The sequence below is a fragment of the Pinus tabuliformis genome, chromosome J, assembly GCF_031772625.1.
Source record: "Pinus tabuliformis cultivar Carrire ecotype Pingquan chromosome J, CPIR1, whole genome shotgun sequence".
Classification (NCBI taxonomy): domain Eukaryota; kingdom Viridiplantae; phylum Streptophyta; class Pinopsida; order Pinales; family Pinaceae; genus Pinus; species Pinus tabuliformis.
In genome coordinates this window covers 728,720,691-728,745,358 of record NC_142295.1, presented here as the reverse complement: position 1 = coordinate 728,745,358, position 24,668 = coordinate 728,720,691, and positions in this window count along the sequence as shown.

Here is a 24,668-nt window from a genome sequence, read left to right as displayed (position 1 = left end):
GGTTAGGGTTTTGGTTGTTTAGGGTTTTCTCTTATTGTTCAATAATAAAAAGGCCCTTGAGCCTCATTGTAAGGCAGTTCAGAGGCATGTAGCCACCACATCTCTTCTCAGAGATAAGCTACCATCGCCCTAGCTGATTTATTTCCATTCCTGTTTGTAAGCATATTTCAGTATTTTACATTAATGAAATGAAGTATTATTTCCGCTACATCTCTATGTTTATGGTTATCTCTGTAATTTGTTGCGTTCCTGTTTAAATCCGGATCAACTCCCCTATCATGTGTTGGCATGCCCTGTAATCCCTAGCATGCCTTGGAACACCTTGGCATAATATTGCACTGACAAACATTAGCACTTGGCACACATTGGCACTTGGCATGTATTGGAACATATTACTAGTGTGCCTAGAATTCCCCTTTTGAAAAAGATAAAGTACCAACTTATTAACCCTCTTATGTGTTCATTTCCTTGCATTTTAGCTTGGTTATTCCTTTTGTTGCCTTGAAACTCCTTGAAGAGTATTGGCATATGTTAGGTAAACTTGACTCGAGATAGAGTCAAAAGTTGAGCAAGTAAACCGCTTCAACTGCGAGCCCGATGAAAACATTGTAGATTCCAACACTGGTGGCCTCATGTAGCAGAAAACAAACAATTTTCGAAGCCGCATGAACAATTTTCTTCTGCTGACCTTCTTTAAATAGCTGCATGAATCCCAAACAATTCGTCAGCATGTTCCAAACCAGTAAATATCGCAAATGCATTGTGATCCCTGGCAGTTACGACACTATCTTCCACAAATTCTCCTCCAGGTTCTTCTGTGTATGATTGTTCCACTATTATTTTCCAAACCCAAATCTGCAAAAAGGTTGCCTTGATCTCATCAGGCACTATAAACCCCTGGCATCAAAGAATCCCTTTGAAGCCAATTTCTAGCTCCAATACCAGTTGTTAATAAATTTACTACATAACATTAATAATTGCCGAGAAGAATATATATAAGAAAATAACCAGCAACAACCATAAACACATAAACACAAATGTTTATCCAGGAAAACCCCAAATCCAAGGAAAAACCCAACCTAATAAGATCTCATTAGCATTGGCCAAAACCTTGGCCAATCCGACCAAGTGAGCTTTCACCACTCACCTCCAGGTCTTGCATTACAATGAAGTCATTCCAGTCTTTTATAAGCTCCATTACATATAATACCATGGGCATAATACTATGGGTGCACAATACCATGTGCCCCAAAACCATCATTGTTTAACCTGATCAACTTTGACTCTATCCTGAGTCAAGTTTACCTAACAGCATACTCTGGCACTTTGCACATCCTAGCATGTCTTAGCACCTGGCATGCCTTGGCATTATTTGGCACATGTTAGCACACCCCGAAACTACCTAAAACACTCTAGCACTTCTCAACATTCCTTGATATTCTCTGGCATGCCTTACCCATGCTTAGCATACCTTGTCACTCCCTCCTTGGCATGAAAGCTAGCACTCATTGACACTCCCCGACACACCATCATATTCATTCACTTCCATGCATTTTGACTTAGTTCTCCCTTGTGTTGTCCTAGTACTCCCTAACACTCCTGAGCATGCATTGGCACTCTCTAGCACACCTTAGCACTCTTCGATTTGCTCTGCCACTTTATAACAGACATCATGCTCCTTGACACACATTTGCACTTGGCACTTGGAAATTCTTAGCATGTTTGGCATGTGTTGAGATGATTTGGTATGCTTTGGCATGGTTTAATATTAAATTTATTTGAGATCAATTATTTGAAACTAGATGAAAAGAAACAGAGGAAGATTTAGCACTTAGAATGCATTGACACTTGGCACTTAGCACCTATTGGCACCTAGTGTTGGTGTGCCTAGCATGCCCCTCATGGAAAAGGTAAATTGATGACTTATTAACCATATTATGTGCTCATTTCCTTGTAGTTTAACTTGTTCCTCCCTTTTGTTTCCTTGACAGTCCCTGGCATGCATTGTTACACCCTTTGTTATAAACATATTTGGGCACTGCAACCCCAATCACATATGTCAATAAACCAAGGGCTCTAAAACCCCTAAAAGTGCTGTCTCATACCCTAAAGGATCAAGGTCAATTGATTACATCATTTCCTAGAAGTTCACCCTGAAAAACTGCTCAGAACTAGTCAAAACTGGACCATACAGACTGCTCCATGCTAAGGGTGCGATGCATCTCACCTGCTACACACAAAGGGTGTGATGAATACTGAAAAGCCCTTCTGTAGGGTGTGATGAGCGAGAGCAGACAAATGGCAGAGGTAGTTTGCTAGGTGGAAACCCATAGAATCTTCTAGAAACTGCTCATATGACACTTGCCTCTCTGAATTCGCCCAGGGATGAGTAAGAGATCATGAAATCTCCAAGTGGAACCAAGAACTATCAGTGAAATGACACTAATCAAAATCCTAGAACCTGGTTCACTCCCCTGCAAACATCTATATATGGATCCCTCATCCTAGAGATCCAGAGGCTATAATTTTGTAATTTGTAAGGAAGTGTTGTTGGTTTCTCTTTGAGACATTGTATTGTTGGGTGATCTAGCTTTTCATGAGGTGAAGAAGGTTTTCATGCTAGGAGGATGATACTGGATCAGACAGTCGGGTTGTAATCATCTCTTCTACTACTTCCATCAATAAATCTATTTGAGTTTTCCTCCATATACTTGTATATTTCTGAATCTTGTATTTGTGTATGCATTTGTATGGTTAATGTACATCTGATTCTACATTGTTTATGGTTATAGATCTCTATGCTTTGATGGTTTTTGTTGCTTTGACTCTACAGATGTTCTTTGAAGTGGGACAAGTGAGAAAGGAGTGGCGAAGCTCTATCAAAGGAGAAAGGAAACAAGCAAGGAACCAAGCGAAAGACTGAGGTTGGTACTCTCTGCTTCTCTCTCACCTATCTCCCATAAAGGAAAACACAAATTACTTTAAATTGTTTGTTTCTAAGATAGCTACCCATCTTAGTGGGACTAGAAGCTCTAAATGGACACTAGTTTTCCCGGAAACAAAATGGCAACTCCACTGGGGAGCGAATAGTTTGTTTGTTTTTTACTGTTGCTTGCTTTATCAACTACAAACAGAGCCTAAAGTTAATCTAGCTAACCTTCAAACTGATTTTGCTATGCAACTGCAAAGTAGATCAATGTTGCTTCAGTCAATCTTCGAGTTGGTTTATGAACTAAACATCTGACTTGCAAACGTCCTAAGTGCCCTGGTGGTAGCTCAATAACCTCATTAGATCAGCCCCTATACTTTGTGTTTACTGTCTATCATTAGCTCAACCTAAATCCTTGAACTTAGCTGCAAACTGTGGGTGAAAACCAAGCTCAGTCTCATCCCTGGACCATCACAGTGTCTCTCATTGGCAATCTGGATGCATCACACCTCCCATATGTTGCAGGTGAGATGCATCGTTGTTTCCCTTAAGGACAGGTGTGATTATTGAATGAGACTGTTTCTGCCTCCAGATTTTGGTTTTTTCTTCATTGTTTTCAGCTCTATTCAGTAGTTTTGTCGTCTATGATCAGTATATCACTGTTGAAACCTTCTTCCTTCACATTATTCAACCTCCATTGATAAGGAATTGTGAATGTTTTTTATGTATTTTTCATCATTTACAGTCCTCCTTTCCAAACAGTATCTTAATCAAACTGTCGTATTTTTATTTGAAAGTGTCGCAACTGCCGTTTTCAATCAAGAAAAAGAGTGTCGTAAAGTCTTCATCTTTTAGATAGTCGATTACACTTTTGCCATTGTATTTTATTTGAATTATCAACTCTTTGAAGTGTCGAAAACAGTTTTCCATTCGAAAGAGAAAGTTTCGTCTTAAGTCTTCCTTTCGTTTTTTGAAAAGAAATTGTTAAAGTGTCACTTTGAAGAAAGGTAGTTCAAATTTGTACTTAGTTTTCTTTTTGTCATTCTCACATTAAGGTAACTGAAAAACAAATACATGCATGTGCATTTGCATTTAGACTGCATGCGGAAATTGATATAGGAAAAGTGCATTTAGTGTGTGCTCTCTGCTCTATGTTGAAAGAATCATATTTTTCTTTCCTTAGTAGCTAGGATTTTCATGCTAAAAGAAAATAAACGGCTGTTTATCATTTTAGATTGCATTTTTAGGAGTTGTACATCTACATCATGCGGTGAACCTTGAAATGAAAACTTCTTAAGAAATATCAACTATAAAATAAACCTCAATGAACATAAAAACACTTTGGAACCTAACATACAACATCTAGAAGTCTAGGCTAGAGACGTATTTCGACGTCGTAAAGCCTGGTAACTATCGTTTTCATCGCAGGTTCGATGATTCCTCATCTTTGATATTACAAGTTCTAGTACGAACTTGTGCTCCCACATACCATCGAGTATATATTGGGAAACCACAATAGGCTGATATCCTTTATCCTTAGGAAGCCGTGTCTGCCACCCTATCGATCGCAATGCACTGAACACAGAATTCGGGAAGATTGACTATCGTACGTAAAATCCTTGGTAATTTCTCTATAATTTACCACTAAAGTTTATATTGTAGTTTTGTGATTGGTTTGGTAATCCCTCTGTCTAGATTTTCAGAGTAGTCACTTTCGTTCCTTTTCAGACTCCTTAAAAGAAAAGGTCCATCTGAGCACTTGTCACTTTAGGCTCATTAAAAATCGAAGGCGACTAGAGTCATCTTTAGCTTTTTCTTGACTCTTAAACATTGAAAAAGCAAGTTGTGTCAAAGTGTCATAAAATTTGTTTTAATTTGGAATAAAATCATCATTCCCTTGTTGGTCTTAGGTTGAGAAGATGGAGTCCACCAATCAAGGATTTCTCCTTGGGGGGAATCCTAGTCCCTTCTCCTCTTGGGGAGATGTTGGTGCTCCACACATGGCTACATTGTCCCTCCCAGAACTCACAATTGGCCTGCTAGTATGGCTTTTCTCCACCTCTATCATTCAAGACATCATAAACCCTCAGCAATCAAATCAGCAACTAGATGATACAGAAGTTGCTCCCCCACCTTCCTCTTTGTTTGTTTCTCCCTCTCCTTCTTCTTCTTCGCTCGGTGAAACTAGTAACACTAAAAACCAAGTAACTGAGAAGAAGAAGAAGAAGCCAACGGCGAAAGGGGGCAACCATGCATCGTCTGGGATAACCGTCGTGCTTCACCGCAGTGACTTCCTCCTAGATACAAGAAATTGTTGCCAAGTCCATCGCTAGTTGAAAATCCGACTAGCACACCCCTGTTGTCGATCGAAGTGCCTATCATTGAAGATAAACCTTCAGAGTCCACACCGGACCAAATTCAACAGGTTGAGATGGCAGTCAATCCAGTTTTGTCTTCAGAAAGTCCATCTTCAGATGATACAGTCTCCAAAGAGAATGAGAATGACACCATTCAGATTCTTTTTGTTAACACAGAATCCGATGAACAGGGGGGCAATCTACCCGTTCCTCTACCATAGGAAGGAAGTTCCTCAGTTCAAGAGATTCATCCAGCCGTGTTCCTCTACCATAGGAAGGAAGTTCCTCAGTTCAATAGATTCATCCGGCCGTGTATTCGGTCCCTCCTCCAAGCAATCTAGTTGTTTCCTTCGATTGGAATTTACTAGCGAGACCCCGCCTACCATCTAATTTACCATTCTGAATCATAGTACAATCTTACAGAATGATCATGGCAGGTACTATCATAGATGAAGGGGCTTCCGTGAGTATCCTTTCCTCAACTGCTTAGAAAGTGCTTGGTTCACCATTGCTTTTGCCTGAGATTCGAAATCTGTCAGGCTTCAACAAAGGAACCAGTCGACCATTAGGATTCCAACTTTGCCTATAACTTTGAGAAGAAAACCATTCATCTAAACATGATGATAGTCCAAGGGCCACTAGATTACAATCTACTCCTTGGTGTGACTACATTTACAGCATGGGAGCTATTGTTTACTCACTCTTTAGGGTGATGTATTTCCCGTATGAAGGCAAAATGGTCCAGCTCATAGACCAGCTTTCATTCCCTGGTTCAAACACAGCTACTAGTCAAATGCCATCCCTAAATGGTATTTTTGCACAAGGAATGTCTCATCAACCTCCAGTCCATCCACCTGATGATCGTGAGTGATTTAATGAATGTGACTAAACCCAGGGGGCATGCGCCCTGGTCTGCATCGATAGGAAAACCCCAAATATAAGGTAGGTTTCCCCGTAGGATATATGACTAGTCTGACACACTCGTCCATTTTGGAAAATGGGATTAGTCTGGAAAAGGATTCCCTTGTCGAAGATTATGTGATTGGAAGCTCACACCATTCACCTTTGTCTATTTCGATGGAAAGAGCCAAGGGAGTGTTTTGTCTGCTACGTGGATGGAACAATCTTGCTTTAATGCAAGAACTTCCATATGGTAACCTGGAAAATTTATTCTTCTTTATACCTGGGGGCATGCAAACCTTTTGTATGCAAGTGAAAGGTGACCAGTGTAACTCTAACCCCGTAGTTTTACTAACTTCAACTGCTTAAGCTAGGTGACTGGTCTGGTCAACCATTCACCTTTGCAAGGGCCATCGACACCGGCAAAGTAAAGGAAATGTTTTCTATGAAATCTATCCTACCTAACCACAGTAGTTCTTTAACCCTTAGGACAGTAGTTGGTTGTTCCGAGCTTGCATACAAAAGGCTCAAAGCAAATTTGCGCATGGGGCAAGCTCCCTAAAAAATGAACCTATTGATCAGAGACATCCTTATTATATGACTGGCACGAGCAAGTTTACGCGAAGTTCAAGCTCGTTAAAAAATAAACCTAGCAATGAGCATATGTTCAACCAAAGTTCAAGCTCATTAAAAAATGAACCCACCATCGTATAAATAACCTTTGTAACCACATCGCTATCAGCTTTTGAGCCTTGGTCATGCTCTTACCATCACCTCAACTTTTTAGCCGATCATACGCCTCCACTTGATTGTTTACCCTTTTGAGGAACAGCTGCGATGAGTGATTCTACTAGCCACCTTCTTTACACTGCCATGATTGAAAAGTTCCAAAACTTACTTAGAACCAGTTGCTATCCAAAAACATCACTGGTTCCTCAGAAAACGAGCCTCCTTTAAGCTCTTTTTAGACTCGTAAAATATGAAAATATTTCCGAGCAATTGGCCTTTCTAGCTCGTTAAAGTGATTGGAAGTGCAATCCCTCCTCTAGATTTTAATCTTTTTGGACCTAAGGGATCATTACACAAAAGGATCGAGCGCTTGTCGTTTTCGGCTTGCTAAAGTGATTGGAAAAGTCATCCCTTTCGTATTATTTTATACTTTTTTGGACTTAAGGGATTATACTACGAAAAAGGACTACTGGAGTTTCATTTCCATCTCTTTTCAGACTCTCTAAAACTGAAAAGAACCAAGTTGTCTTTGTCGTTAAACTTGTTAAAACAATAGCGACAAACTTGTCCATACAGACAATAGCGAGTTTCACTGTCGCTAGGCTCGCTAAAACATAGTGACAGGTTTGCCCGAAGGGCAAATTATAGAACAAGCATATGTTATCCTCCTCAAGCTTGACAAAAATAAAGAGGTATTGGTCAGCAATGACTGGGCAAAAAGTGAAGAAAACTTGAAGAACTTCATTGGTAGCAGGTCACTCTTAAACATGACACTTTCACTCCATCACCATGATTGAGTTCGGTTGGGTTATTCCGTTCACTAGTCATATCACCATTGGTCCTCCGTACCATCCAATTTGGGGTTAATGCTACCAATCCATTTCAGTGTCGCCGATATGTTCAAGAGAAGTCACTCAGAGAATTCACCAACCCATCTAATGCCTCAATCACTACAATACCTTCACGCTCCATTCTTTCATGACCGCCACCCTGAACCTTGTATCTCAAATTGTTTTCACCTCCACAAAATCATTTTCTCCATTCCGTGTCGTAGATGTGGGATTCATTAAGGCCCTCCTATGACAGGTCACTTCTTGTTGACATCAACTCATTATCCAAGAAGTTTACTTAGGAACAACCCTTTCAGTACTTTGAAGCTTGCATTCCTCAATGGAAAGTTTCTCACTTCCGGCTACGGGTTTACATCAATGGCCTTTGACCGAAAGATTTTGCGTGGTGTTCGACATCGAATCATGTATTCACACCACGTGAATTGTACTGCAGTACCTTGAGGGTCATTATCATTATCATTGATTCCTCTCGCGCCTGTTAATAGCTTACATCATTGGCTGGTAATCAGGCGATGTCTTTCCATGTTCGACACCAGAACATCTTTTCACATGGATTGACTTGTACTTCGGGCAAAGATTGAAGGAGTTTGAAGACCCTGGATCTAGTTTCATCCATTCGGGCTACGATATATTTAGGAAAATACAGGCATCAAATGTACATCATAGCTACACAGATAATCATCCAAGCTAAAGGATGATGGCTCTACCAGAATCATCAGTCTGCCACAAAAACGATTGTCTGTCCTATGTACATGAAAATGAATTTATAAAGTTGAGCATGGGAATGCCTGCCACAGCTAGATCATGAAAATATTATGAAGATAATGTATTGTATTGTATCTTATTACAGGTCACCTTCCAGTTCGAAAAACCTCGGATGCTCATGGTAAAGCATTTCACCCGACATCAGAAGATTTACGAACTCATGCTTTAGGGGGCAACTGTTATAGACATATTTGGGCATTGCAACACCAATCACATATGTCAATAAAACAAGGTCTCTCAAACTCCTAAAATTGTTGTTTCATACCCTAAAGGACCAAAGTCAATTGATTACATCATTTCCCAGAATTTCTCCCTAAAAAATTGCTCAGAACTTGTCAAAACTAGACCATACAGACTGCTCCATGCTAAGGGTGTGATGCATACTGAAAAGCCCTTCTGTAGGGTGTGATGAGTGAGAGCAGACAAATGGAAAAAGCAGTTTTCTAGGTGGAAACCCAGAGAATCTTCTAGAAACTTCTCATATGACACTTGCCTCTCTGAATTCACCCAGGGATGAGTAAGAGATCATGAAATCTCCAAGTGGAACCAAGAACTATCAATGAAATGACACTAATCAAAATCCCAAAAGCTGACTCACTCCCCTGCAAACATCTATATATGGATCCCTCATCCTAGAGATCCAGAGGCTAGAATTTTGTAATTTGTAAGGAAGTGCTATTGGTTTCTCTTTGAGACATTGTATTGTTGGGTGATCTAGCTTTTCATGAGGTGAAGAGGTCTTTCATGCTGGGAGGATGATGCTGTATCGGACAGCTGGGTTGTAATCCTCTCTTTTACTACTTCCATCAATAAAGCTATTTGATTTTTCCTCCATATACCTGTATATTTCTGAATCTTGTATTTGTGTATGCATTTGTATGGTTAATGTACATCTGATTCTACATTGTTTATGGTTATAGATCTCTATGCTTTGATGGTATTTTGTTGCTTTGACTCTACAGGTGTTCTTTGAATCGGGACAAGTGAGAAAGGAGTGGAAAATCTCTATAAAAGGAGAAAGGAAACAAGCAAGGAACCAAGCGAAAGATTGAGGTTTGTACTCTCTACTTCTCTCTCATCTATCTCTCATAAAGGAAAACACAAATTACTTTAAATTGTTTGCTTCTAAGATAGCTACCCATCTTAGTGGGACTAGAAGCTCTGAATGGACACTAGTTTTCCCGGAAACACCCTTGTACATCTTGGCATGCCTCAGCACTTGGCACATCTTAGCTCGTTAGACATTTCTTCGTACTATCTGGCACATGTTAGCATGCCCTAGCATTCCCTAACATACCTTGGCAATCATGACCTCACAGATAGCATTACATTTTTCCATGACTTGGGAATCTTACATTCACTAGAACACCTTGGCACTCCCTGGTTTTCATGCCTTCTGTTATCCTCCACAATGTCCTAGGTTGATGAGGAGATCATCAAAGGTAACCATAAACCAAGATTTTAGTTTGGTAACTAGCCCTACCAAGCCAGAGAAGGCTCTCTCTATGAAATCACAACCAAGAGATGACTGGAATGTAAAGGATTTTCGGCTAGATAGTTAGGCTCTGGTGGGTTTTGGAAAATTTAGGGTTTTGTTGTTGGATAATGGAGAAGAACCAAGGAGCTAGGTCAGAGGATCAAAGGGTTACAACAGCAAAGATATAAAGGAGCAAGGTGCATTACTTTTGTGATGAATCTTAAGGTTTTTTGGAGTAGTGTAGTGTTTGGAAGAAGGAAAAGGTCTTAATGAGAATGAAACATGAATTCATTAAGCAAGAAAGCAAGTAACACACAATTATTTTTCCATCAAAATAGAGCTTTATGCAAAGAACTTTGTTTATAAACTGTAAAGAAAACGATTGAAGAATTGATGAATGGAAAGAGAAGATGTATATATTTCTTTTTTTTTTTTCCTTTGGAAAAGTCGTAATTTTCATTATGCAAAGAAAATTACATTTTGTAGATGCAAAAGCATATGTTGTATGTGTGGCATAGAGCCTATCAAGTATGTAGTATCAAAACATGGTGTACTCCACGCAGGGAGACACTAAACTATCACTGTAGGTTTCAAAAATTCTCTATGCAGAGAGTATTTTAACTGTCATATGTATGTCTGATAACATTAAGCATAAATAAAAATTATATAAACAACAAAAAATATAGACAGGCTCCATCAGAGCCAGTTATTCTGTAAGGTCTATATAAGGTCTATGGTAGTGTTGATGGAAGGTACCATCCCTCTGCTCCTGGATCATCCAAGTCCCGATAGTCCTATGCGCTGCTTCCTTGGATAGGAGGTCGATAACTGAGTTTCATTCCCTGTATATATATGATGACAAACGAAAGTGTCAAAAACATTGATGAGTTGATGAATCTCATCCATAATGTGTCTCAAAGAATATTCATTGCAATTTGCAGTTTTGTTTATCCAATTGCAAACAATTTTTGAGTCCCCAAATAATTGTAAGTTCCTGCATTGTTTTTCCAGATCATATTGTATGGTATATTTGGTCGTGATAAGTTCAGAAAAATTGTCTGTACCCCTCCCTAGGCCCATTTGTATTTTGAAGGAATGAGATTCAGAAAGGTGTAGAATGGCACCACCCCCACAACCAATATCCTGTGCTGAGCCATCAAAGTAAGCCCAAGGATGTGTGTAATTTATGCTTTCAGGGGTAATATGTCTGGGAGTGGAGTTTGTTTCTTCCTCGGGAATGATATGGTAATCTGATAGGATGCAGGCAGAGATAGTAGACCAATGGGGGGCTGAGTTCTGAAAAATATAACAATTACAAGCAATCCAAATAGCCCAACAAGTGAGAACAAGTATATTTCTGGCCTTTGGCGGGGAGGCAGCAAACCACCAAGAGACCCATGCTTCTAGTACTGATGAACCCTGCCAATGGATGAGAGAGGGCAGGTGTGATCAAATAGTAACCCATAGATCTCTGACAACCGAGCACTTGAGGAATAGATGATCAACATCCTCGCTATTGATCTTGCATAGACAACACCAGAAGGGTCCATGGAAATATCTTTTTCTTAAGTTTTCTCCAGTGAGTATCTTGTTCCTCAGAATTGTCCACATGAGGAGCCTTGTCCTGGGTGGCGCTTTTAACTTCCATATACAGCTCCACCAGGATTCACATATTGGTGGTTTTTTAGAGTCCATTAATACTAGAGAGCCTTCTTTTGGTGAATATCTCCCATGCTTTGCTGGTGCCCATATTAGCTCGTCCTCTCCTTCCATTATTCTGATGTGTGATTTAGTAAGAGAATCTATATGTTCCTTCCATTGTTGTTGCCATGGTTGTAGAATCTGAAGTGCATGCCCAGATTTCTAGGCTTGTTGCATGAATGTGAAGTGCTCTCTATCCGCAATATGACTGATATGTGTGATGCCCATGGTTATGAGGTGGGTCTTTAGCTCATTCGATAGCCTATGTGCATTTCCACATCTGATCCAGGGATCTACCCCTATTCTCACTGATGCTCCCGAATGCATTCTCCAGGTGAGTCCATCCTGAATAAGAGATTGATTGCAAAACTACCTTTAATATGATTGATATGCTTGTTGAGTTCCACTGTGGTTGGTGGAGACAATCCATGAGACTTAGTGTTGCATTATATTTATAAGTGGTAACTTTGGTTCACAAACTATGAGAGGTGATTAGCTGCCATCCGAATTTGGCTGCCAAGGCAGTAGAGAAATTTTCCAGCCTTTTGATTCCCCATCCCCCCCATTTCTTTGGAAGAGCTAGAGATTCCCGTTTTTCCCATGCAAAGATTTTCCCTGACTGCTTTCCTTTCCACAAGAGTCTACAACAAAGATTTTGTATTCTGGATAATATACCCCTTGGTATCCATGCCAATGACATCCAATACACCAGTGTGGCCTCCTAAACCGCTTTGATGAGTATCAGTCTGCCTGCTCGCAACAAATATTTGTGGTACCATATGTTGAGCCTCTTTTCCATCTTGGTAATAAGCCAAATCTAGTTTGTGATTTTGTAACCATGAGGCTTTAATCTATAACCCAGATATTTTAGTCCCTCCTCCAGTTGCAGAAGTGTATAAGGGAATATAATCAGGGCATATTGTATCTCATGAGGAGAGCACCCAGTGGTCGTTATGGTGGACTTTGCATCATTGACGATCATGCCTGTGGCCACTAGAAAAATAGAGAAAGTATTCTGCAGTGAGTTCAAGTCACCAATACTCCTGTTGAGGAAGAGAAGAGAATCGTCTGCAAAGAGTAAGTGTGTTAGGGTGCACCTGTCTGTGATCTTGAAACCTCTAAGCCTTCCCCTTCAATGTTCCTCTTTTATGAGACTGTTGATCCCCTCCATGATGAGTAAAAAGAGTAACGAGGATAGTGGGCACCCCTGCCTGAGACCTCTCTCGGAATGAAAGAAAGGCGATGCCGCCCCATTAACAAGGACATTGAATGTTACGTTAGTAATGAAACACATAGTCCATTTTATAAACCCGTAGGGGAAACCTAGATAAGTTAGTAGCATTCTAATGTAGATCCAGTTTACTCTGTCAAAAGCTTTCGAGAGATCTACTTTTAAAATCATACCTTTTATTTTCTTCGACTGGATGGAGTGCAGGATTTCTTGTGCGGTCCCAACAGCCTCATGGATTTGTCTGTCTTGCAGGAAGGCGAATTGTTCAACTGAGATATGGGTGGACAGGATCGGCCGGAGGCAGTTGGCTATGATCTTGGAAATGATCTTGTATATGCAATTGCACAAGGAGATGGGACGGAAGTCATTGAAGGTGGTGGGGTTGTCAGTTTTGGGGATGAGAGCGATGAAGGTGGAGTTGAAGGCCTCATACATCTTTTCATTAAATCAACAATCCTCTATAAATTTTAAGAGGTCGCATCTAAGAGTATCAAAAGAAGCCAAGTAGAATTCAACATTCCATCCATCTAGGCCTGGGCTTTTGTCTCGTTTGAACCATTTTAGAGTGGCTTCGAGTTCCCACAGTGTGACATCCTTTGTCAGTTCCAAAGCATCATCCTGATCAATGAACCTTGGAAACAATTGAGCTGTGTGCATGACTTCTGCTAGAGTAGCAGTTTGTGGGGCCTTATAAATATGCTTGAAGTGAGATGTAGCCAAGGAAGCTAACCTCAGAAAGGTATTCATTGTTTCTCCCTGATCATTTGTTAACTGTCATATGGTATTGATGGCCTTGCGCCCATTCACAAATTTGTGGTAAAATTTTGTGTTATCGTCCCCTTCTATAAGCCATATAGCTCTACTTCTTAGATGCCAACTTTCTTCTCAATCCTTTAGTATCTGACTCCTCTTGGCAAGTAGGGATGTAATATTGTCCTTCTATTCTAGGGAGGAGTAGATCCCTCCATGTTCATTCTCGAAGACCTCTATCTCCTCTTCGGTAGCCTTGAGGATAAGGTCCTCCTGCATTCGCTTCTTGTGCACCCATATTTTGAATAGACTCTTTAGTTCCCTCAGGTTATGAGTGAATCCTTCTGTAATGTTCCCTTTGGCCTCTGGGGGATGGGCCTTCCAAAATTCAGTGACTAACCTAGTGTAGTTTGCATCTCTTAGCCAAGAAAAGTTAAATTTCAAGGGGGCTCTAGGCCTATTCATTCCTCCAATTAGTTCCAGGTAGATCAGTCTATGATCAGATATGCTCCTAGAACCAACCCACTATCTAATTCTATGTCCCATGTTCACTAGATGCTCCTTTATGAAGAACCGATCAAGCCTTCTGGAAAGGTTGTCCTCTTCGGTTCTGTTGTTCCTCCAAGTAGGTTGAATTTTGGATGAAGGGATATCGATAAGGTTATTATCCTCCATAATGTTCTCAGATAAATCTAAGAGAGTGTCCCTTTGAGCATTGTGACCCCATGATTCCATAAATCTAGTTGAAGACATGTTGCTTCAAATGATTCTCCAAGGTGACTCCATCACCATGCTACACCTCATCATCATGTTGCACCTCATTGTGCTACACCATGCTGCACCTATCATCACTATGTTGCATTTCATCATGCTTCACTAATCATGACTATACCCATCATTGTACTGCATCTCTTCATGTTTCACTATGTTGAGCTCTTAATTGCACTCTGCTGAACCCAAATGCATGTTGCAATACCTCATCATCCTATTGCTATATGCATTCTCGCTGCTGCTATATGCCCATCATTACCATGTTGTCCCATTGCTGCACCAATGTCCAACAACACTGATCTACACCATGTTGCACCATCATTACTACTGTGTGCACTATGCTGCATTGTACATCATGTACTCGTTGCTGATCCTATGTGTACTATTCTTAATTGTACATCATGTACCTGTGTGCACTATGCTACACTATACAACATGTACTCATTGTTGCTCCTATGTGCACTATGTTGCATTGTACATCATGTACTCATTGTTGTCGATAATCTTACAGCATTCATCATAAGACTTGGATCTATCATAATCCAAACAGTAGATAGAACATCCTTATTTAGAACAACGTTAAGGATAGTTGAAGGTGTGGCTTCTTTATCTCAATGAGTGAGAGCATTCCTTCCATGACAGCAAGGGTATTCCTTTCATGACTGCGTATAGGATGAGGGCTTTTCCTTTCATGATAGTAAGGGTATTCCATGTGTAGAGAACTTCTTCTAAGACAATGTTTAGGTGCCATATCCATTAGACAGTGTCACAACTAAGTTTAGGGCATCTCTTCTCCTTAGACTTGCGGCTAGGGTTTCTACCTTCATTTCCATGGCTGTTTATTTAGGACATCTCCATAACTATAGTTAGGGTCACCCTTAGGACAACATATTAGATGAGGGTTGTCTTCCTTTACAGCGTAGAGGATTAGGGCTTTCTTCTTCACAATATGATTGTGTCTTCCTTGACATCATATTGAGTTAGGGTTGACTACGTCCTAGATCCAGGTCATGCGTAGAGCTGCTAGGCCATCATCTAGGACTACTTTTAGAGCATCCTCTAGGACATCGTTTATCCCTTAGAGATTCTTCTTTTCACTAAAACCCAAAACAAGTGGAGAAGAAGAAATCTCAAGAGAGTTGTGTGTACAAATGACTTGCAAAGCACTTGTATTTATACCAAATCGTGGAGAACAAGTGGGGGCAGTTTAGTTGTTGGCTGACCTTGATGAATTGTCCCATAAAACAAATAAATTCATATTTCCATGAATACTTATCGGAATTGGATGATCTTTAGATCAATCCTACACCTCTCGATGAGAGGAGTCCAAGAAAAATATCAACTGCCATAAATAAGATGAACCACGTGGAGTTTGGCCCTAGTTGTGAATTTTAACACTCCTTCTCAACTAGGGAGAACTCCGTCCATTGATCCATCTTCTAGACTGTACTATTTTTTCCACCAGTTCCCTGCATTGCACTTCTCTACTCTGTTGAACCATGAAGAAGAAGAATTGATCGAGAATTTCTCATACCATTCTCTACTGACCCGAAGTCACTCCCATATGAAGAGAGTGTGTCATACCACTCTTACTGATCCCAGATCAGTTCCAAAAGAGAGTGAGTTATATCACTCTTACTGACCCGAAGTTAGTTTCATTAATCCCATATCAATATGAAAAGAGAGTGTCCCAAACCACTCATACTGACCTGAAGGTAGTTTCATTGATCCTAGATCAATATCAAGAGAGTGTCTCAAACCACTCATACTGATCCCAGATTAGTTCCAAGGGAGAGTGAGCTATATCACTCTTACTGACCCGAACTCAGTTCCAATTGATCCCAAATAAATGTCGGTCATCCTAGCATAGGGAGTACGGTAGATACACGATGTGTCCATCGGTACTACTATGTGGTCCCTATCCTCATTTCCCTTCTCATTGGCCAAATGAGAGGTACTTCCCATGAGTCCCAAACTGCATGGGTAGGATGCCTTGGTAGGAGAACCACTCATCCAGCCCACAAGCCGCCACGGGCTATCACAGGGGAAGGCTGACCCATTCACCCTATACACAGTGCACCACCAGGGAAGGGTGAGTCACCCTATGGTCACTTGTCGCTCCAAGAAGTACCCCAAGCCCCCCGAAGCTCCCAGAGCTCAATGTCCATATCATTTAGGACCCTTAGGGGAGAATCTCTCCATGACTCCTAGTCGTTCTCGAAAAGTCACAAATTTGACCTTTCCTAGGGGCTTCAACAGAATGTCGACGACCTGCACATTAGTCCCAATGCGATGGAGCCTTCTTACTCATCAATGTACCATATCCCAAATAAAGTGGTACCCAATGTATATATTCTTGGAGCGATCATAGAATATGGTATTCTTCAACAATTGAATCCCCCTCTAGTTGTCACAGAAGATCACGGTGATATAGAACATGTGTCCAAACAGCTCACTGAAGAGCTTCCACAACCAAGTAGCTTCACATTAGGTCATACTCGTAGCTATGTATCCAGGCTCAGCAGTTCTCAAAGCAACCGTCTTCTGCTTCCTGCCCATTGTTGGCTTATATGGGTGACCCAGGTTCGGAAGAGTTATTCAGCCAAACAAATCCCGTAGCTACTGACCCTTTTGGCAACATCCCACAGAGCGAGGACTGAGGTCTCACCCGAGGTAGCAGGGGAGGGTGCTGGAACCAGGTTTCCACACCCTTGGGATGTATTGATGTGGTCTGTAAGGATCGCACACCAGTCTGTGGCTTCGCGCCACTCTGCTTCGCATAGATCTGGACCCAGGAAAATACTTAATACTTATTAATGCACGGTTATATATTAGATCTACTTTTTATGGTCTTTAAGCAAACATTTAACAGAAATAAACAGCTCACTCACCCAAAAAAGATACAAATTTTCCTAAACTCATAATATAAATACATGCATAGATCAAACAATTATATCAACCATACATTAGCTAGATCTGAAATAATTCAGATTTAACACATAAATTCAGAATCATCTTATCTTTATTCAATTCCTTCACCAATAGATCCAGATCCGCCCTATGCACTCAACTGCAAGGGTCTGCGCACACAGTTGCGGACTCTACTAGGCCTCTACGCGCACATCTGTAGAGCCTCTATCTACCTATCAACATCCTTGACTCGGACTACAGACGCTTCAAGATTTTTCTTCTAAAAAACCCACTACAATTTAGATCCAAAGTACATACCAAAAGGCTACCTTCTACCCATAGAGCCTCGCTCTATTTATACATTCCCATGGTCCACGGACCATGGGCAAGCAGACTTACTTCCTATTATTTTACATTATTTTTAGGCAGACAACCCTTTGACTTGACTTATTTACAATTCACGCTCTGCGCACTTCGCGGAGTCCTTACCATACCTTTTCCCAAAATTGTGGGCATTGAGCCCCAAAACTATTACATGGGCCCTATGCTACCCAATAGTCCCCCAACACAATCATCGTGACTCATCCCGAGTCACTCAACTGGTGCGGTAATCTTCACACGTAGGTCATCCAACAATTTCTGCGCGTCGCTTGTGCTTGCAACGCACTCAGCCGCTAGCTTCTGTACCTATTCTACGCGAGCCGTTGAAGTATCTGTATCACTTGGAGTTACCTGTCCAGGATCACATATTGCCTGTATGTGTGCTATGTTTCCTTCTATGGCTATGGAGACCACGAATGCTTCATCAATCCAAGGCTAGATGCATTCCTTAAGCACTGCCTCCTTTTATCGCGCGGCGTCAACTTGTGCCTAGAGAGCCTGGGCCTCCTTCAGTTTAGCCAACCGCTACGTGATAGTGACCATCTGCACAGTGCCTCAGACTGTGTCATAAGCCTGCTGCAACTTCCGCACTTCGGTTTCTACCTGTTGTATGGTTGGGTCTTCCTGGAGGGCGGTGAAAGTAAGGAGGGATTGATCTAACAGCCCTGAGCAATCTTGTACAACACACTTTATCATTCTAATCCTGCTTGAATTTCATTGCAGCACTGCTCCCAGATCTCCGGCGGTGTGGCCGAATGTGCCTTTAGTCTTAGCTTTGCAATTTGTAGATTTAATTCCCATTGAGCCTTCGCAGCCTCCTCCTGGGCCGTATGGAATCCTGTGGCCATGCGATGAATATTGTTAGTGGTTGGAAGTTCGGCTAGGATAGCTAACTTCGAGACCTTGCAGCAAGCGACCATCACAGCCTATTCCACTTCCTGGGTGTGTGAGATCAAATCATCTCTCTAGAGAATGACCTGCTCCAGATTTGCCTTGTGCTCCATCACAGTTTGGAGGGCGCAGCCTTCCCAGGCACGAAGCTCAGTGGTTATCCCATCATGTAGTTGGTATAAGGTTTCTCTAGGAAGAGCAGCCAGATTCAATCCCCAACTTCGTACATCCCCCTCTACTTCAGCCAAGACCGCACCTGCTGGCAACGCTAAGGTGTTCATTGTATTGGTACGCATCATCTGGTCAGCTGCGACTATGCCCTCGGTTAATTGTAGGCTTACGCCGCCCAAGGGTTGCACTTGTAACGTCTGCAACTGCGCTCAGATCTCCCCCAACACAGTTGTCTGCTCAGTGATCAGTTCCGTCAATGCATCAGTAGGGATATTACTTGGCAATTTTCTACTGTCAAGAAACTCCCTCTCCGAAGCTTTGGCTGTCTTTGACTTTGTGTGTGTGTGGTGATTCCGTGCCACGCGGTTGCTTGACGGGGGTTGATTCGGTAAGATGGCCCGTGCGCTCCTATATCTCCTTCTCCTGTTGCATATCGTGGTCTGAGGCCATTTCCTAATCTGTTGAGGTTCCTTTGTTTAGAACTTCCTTGGGTGCTTCCGTCTGCGAAGCTGCCTGTTGTCCCTGACGGGCCTTTTCTGCCAAGTTAGTGAGTCGTTGTTGGAGGTCCCTTTTACGCTATTGCACTGCCATTCTTTCTAGTACAATCTTGGCTGGAGCGCGCCATTCTAAGGGCCATGTTGCTAAGACTGCATAAATAGCATCATATGTTGCCATGAACGAAAGCATGACCCATGCTCGCTTCAGATCCTTCCGTGCCCAGATATATAAGTTATGCATGTCTACTTTGAACTCGGTCGTGCTTTGCAAATTGTTGTAGATTGTTGGAGACATTCATGGACTGTGAGCGATCCGTGTCCGAATAGTACCCTCCATGAAGGTCCAAAAAACCCTGATGTTACAAGACGTTGTTGCGTCCTTTGTAGCCCAGAGCGAAGTATACCACACTGCTTCTAGTAGGTTGTCTTCAATGCTAGGAACTGGCTACCCTGCGGCAGTTCCCCTTCAACTAGAAGGATTGATAGTAGCAACCATACATAATAAAATGTCTTACCTTTGTCCTATGCTTCCTGACAGTTTGTCAAAAATTCTTCGCATAAGAACTGTGCCCAGTTAAATTGAACCCCTGCCGCACACTATTCCACAAGCGCAATGACAAGAGCGGGCACCTCATCTGCACAACATTTCCTCATTAGTTTACCGGCTAGTAATTGGGTAGCACTTCGCAACCCTCGGTCTTTGATGGTTGCTATTGCATACCCTCGCTTCCGCTTCTCCAACTTATATTTAGCCTTCATTGTTTCGGCGCGACCCGCATCGCTACTTGTTTCGGCTATGTTTGTGGGGTCATTCCCTTTTATCGGCAAGTGGGTAATCCAGTGTACTAAATCAGTTGTGATCAGAATAGGCTCCTCCAACCAGAGAAACCCATCATGTACCAGACATAGTAATTGTTAGATAACACAGATGGTGAGGGTCGTGTGGTGATAGTGAGGTATCCACCTTAGATTAAGTAACCCTGCCTTCTCCACACCTAGTAACCACTTCCGCAGTAGTAATTTGTCTTCGGCCAATTTGGGGAACTTGTCACTATCTGCAAGGTCCCAGTCTTCGAACTTGATACTCGGGACTCGACCCAGCGGTAGCCCATCGAACCTTATCTCCTCTGGAAGAAGCAGGGTTTGGAGCGTATTCTTTGCAGCGTCCATGTCCTTTGGTAGCTTGACCATGCCAATCCATGGGTGGATATATGGGGGTCGTGACGGAATTTGGAACACATCCTCTGTGTCCTCATCTTGTGCATCAATCTGATCGAGCAAAGCTTGCAAATATTCATCATCCTCCTTAGGTTCAGTGGTGATTGCTTTTCCCTTTTCAACTCCTGATAGCTCATTGAACCTCGGCGATATCTTGACTAGCCCCGTCGGCTGCTTATTTTCCCGAGACCGCGGTGTGCGTGGGGATTTTGGGACTTCGGTGACCGTGGTGGCTTCATCTAGCACCTCCTAGGTTGAATATAGTTCTTCCGTGAACCGTGCTCGATTTCTCGCCATGCTACTCATGGAAACCTTGGTATCCAAGTGTTTGTTGGTCGATACTGGTTCAAATCTCAAATATCCCGGTGTCGTCCAGGGGTTATTAGATGAACATGTAAATTTGAATGAATCCCTTCCCTCCACTTCCAGATTATTAACCTCGTTTAGGCGGTAGATCTTTACGTATCTATTTCAAAACTTTTGTCTTAATGGCCCACTGCCCACTCCTTCCTGACGTAACTTGACTTTCTTGTCAGGAATAGTGGTGTTAATGATCACTTCTCGAGTTTTCCACGTGGCAGCAACATCACCCGGGCACCACTGCGATGGTGTGGACCGAATGACTCTATAGAGAACCTTTTTGCTGCATCGGCCTCCCGCATACTCGTTTATAGTCTCGCGCCCTCTTTCAACTGCTTGGGGTGCTGGGACTGTGCTTCCTACAGATAGTCAGGTGGTCGCACCCCTGGTGCGATTTCTGAACTTGCCTGCTAACCCAGTCTGTGAGCACCTTCCTAGTGTGTGTCGATGTGTGGGGTGTATCCTTCCATAGGTGTAGGCGCAGCAATGATAGTAGGGTCATGGCGCGTTCACATTCTGCGGGATACCCAACCTGGCCCAATTTCCTTATGCACAGACTCGCACAACCTTCATGGGCGTTGCCTCCTTTCATTTTGCTGCTTCCTTCCCCAACTAGCGTGCTTTTCTTCCTGAGTCGTGCCCATAGTTTCTCGATTGCGCTAGGCCTGCTACTACCCCGCTTACTCTGCACTCCTGTCCATTTACTTATTGACACTTCCGTCTGTGCCTCCCTTCTGGTATAGACCCATTAAACCCGTGGTATCCGCAATTCCCCGGTGGGTCATTTTCTCAAGCGAACGCTAAGCGAACTTCCCCCTCTTCCCCTGCTAACTTTGTCATGGGCTGCTAGAAAAAGTGATTGCCCCCTAACCCTTGTGCGTACCTTCTTCTAATATCCATGCCACTTTCGTCGAACCTTTGGGCATGTGCTCCATTCGTGGACAATCGTTGTGCACAGTGTCTCCATGGGGTCATCCTGCGGCCTTTGTCTCAGAATCGTCGTTTTGCGTTGGTCGACTGGTGCCTCCACCTACGTGGCATCCTCATCCACTGTCCTGTCCCTTGCTTCCATTGTTGCATGGTGTAGTGATCTAACTTGTTTAGTGTCTTTACCTCATGCAATTGGTTTTGCCATCGCTCAAACTCTTCATCTGAGTCCAATGTGTGAGAACTATCATGGTCCCATGAGATTCGTCCATCCGCGGTTGGATTCACTCGGTCCTGATCCTGCGCGGTGATCTAGTAAATACAATCTAATTCCTCGTCATTGTCGTCGTTGCAAACTAGCTCGGTATAACGTTCTCCTTTGACTGGGTCTAACAGAACCACTACGCAGAGGGATTTTTTCTCGAATATCATTTTTCATTTCTTTACGTTGATGACTCCATTCATATCTATTTCCCAGACTATCCCTAATAATGCAAGATATGGGTTACCTTCATCCACAATCTCTATGACCTAAAAATTGGTTAGTGTGCTTACACCGTTGATGTCTACTGTAACTCCCTGCAGTCTTCCCATAGGCAAGATCTTCTGTTGGTTCGCCATCCGCAACTAGACAGGGGACCATTGTAGTGCGGGTCTACCCATGCGCTCCCAAGTTTTCTTAGGTAGGATGTTTGCATCTGACCCCAGGTCCAGAACAACCTGGTCCATCTCATAATCCCCAATCTAGACAGTCAACCACATTTCCCACTCTGTTTGCAATGCATGCTTGCCCAACTTCCATACCATTCCAGGTTCATCCAAACCTGCGCACTGAGTTATTAATTCTTGCCATCCCTTCACCACTTTGGTATCTCGGATTAGCTTCATGCATGTCTCTAAGAAGTTAGTTAGCATAGAAGTATCCCTCTCTAACTCTGTTTGATCTGTCCTACCTAAAGTTGAAGCTTCCGCCAAGTTCTTCTTGGCCTCCATAAACGTTTCCTTCGCACGCTCCAAATAAAACTCTGGTTGTTTCGTGGGAGCCTTGTGAACCCATGCATCCTCCACTGGTTGCTTCCCTTTATCTTCTCCCGTATTTGCACCACTTCTGAGCATCATATTCACGTTAGGGTCTTCCGTACGCGGTTCAACCTTCATCATTTGGACGTTCTGAGTGGGGGTAGCTGGAAGCACTCCTTTTTCCCACATCTGAGAAATTAGTGTGGGGAAATTGACTGCTTCGTGGTTGAATTGGTAACAGTACGTGCAACAGGTTCTGGTCGGGTTTGTGCAATCATGCGCGTAGTGCCTTGGTCCTCCATAATTATAGCAGTTTAATTTTCCTCGTCCGCGTCCAAGTCCCATTCCCCCTTGACCCCATCCGCGTCCTTGGAATCCGCCTCACACTATTTCTGCAGCAGGATATTGCCCATGCACCTCCATCTGCATCCTATAAGCACTTGTTCGATCCATCAACATCTCGTAACTTCGGCATTTATTTCATTGTGACCCACCGTCCTACAAAAGTTGCAAAATAACCGCTAGGGGGGGGCTGCCTCAAATTCTGTAATAGATGACAGTTGTCTATGGCATGTTTTCCTCCATCCTCGCATATCGCACACTAGAGTGTGGGCATCGTGTTTGGCCCTGCTTGTACCTCTGGTCGCAATGGTATTTGTCCCCCCACCACCACATAGTTAGCAAATAGCAGAGAGTGTTCCTTGTCGTGGCCCTGGCCCTTACATTTGATACACCATACTTCTTTGTTCCCTTCTGACCATGGCGCCTGTCCTTGTTTCAAAATATGTATCTCTAAGAATAGTTTTTGTAACTGCGTGTGGATTTGCTGAACTCCCAACCCCGGATCCTGCAATGGGGTTTCGTGCAATCTCATCGCGGTCTCTAATGCTTCAACTTGGGTTGAGATCTTTTGATGTGATAGTGTCGTCCTTAGATGTGGTGTTAAGGACGCCACAAACTACGCGCAGTGTTGCACATATGTCAATGTCATGTTAGCCTCACAGATTGTGCTCTTTAATCTCTGATCCAGATCCCACGAGGTTTCACCCGGTAACATCACTATCTCTTTGAACCCAATGACCGACTGGGTCTCGGATTTTGGCCGACCAAATTCTTTGTTCAAGCCATCCTGGATTGTCGTTATTCCTGCATTCAGATGATCGCTTGAGTACTTTATATACCATGTCAACGCGCAGTCCTGCAGCGCGCTCACCAAGGTAGCCTTTTTAATGTTATCATATGTTATGCCTTGGGCTTCCCATATAGCCCTTACCACAAACAAAAACTAATCAGGTTCCTCATTTCCTACACCCTTAAATACCGGCAACTTGACTGCGCTCGCCATCCCAACCTTCGGTGGTGGTGGAGGTGGAGGTGGAGGTGGTGGAGGTGGAGATGGAGGTGGAGGTGGAGTAGGTGAAGATGGATTTGACGTCGGTGAAGTAGGTTATGGCGTAGATGGGGGTGGTAATAGTGGAAAGCACTGCTTAATCAACTGGACCGCGCTTCTTGGAGAGAACCTCGCGAGCTCCTCCTTGCTTTCCCATGAAATAGAAATTAGCGAACTATCCTCTAATCCTTTGGTTCCTCAGTAGCCTCTTCCACTCCGCATTACACCAAACATCAATAAATGCGCATAATCTATCTTTCACACAACAACATCTCAATCCAAGTGTTCAATGATTTAATATACTTACCCCGAGGTCCTTGGAGAAAGCGCCTTCTACTTCACTATAACTCACATTTGTGTCTATCGTGAACTCAGTAATAAACACTCCTATTATCCGATCCAACCAGTGATCTATTGCATGGGCGATCTTGTCTTCGGATGC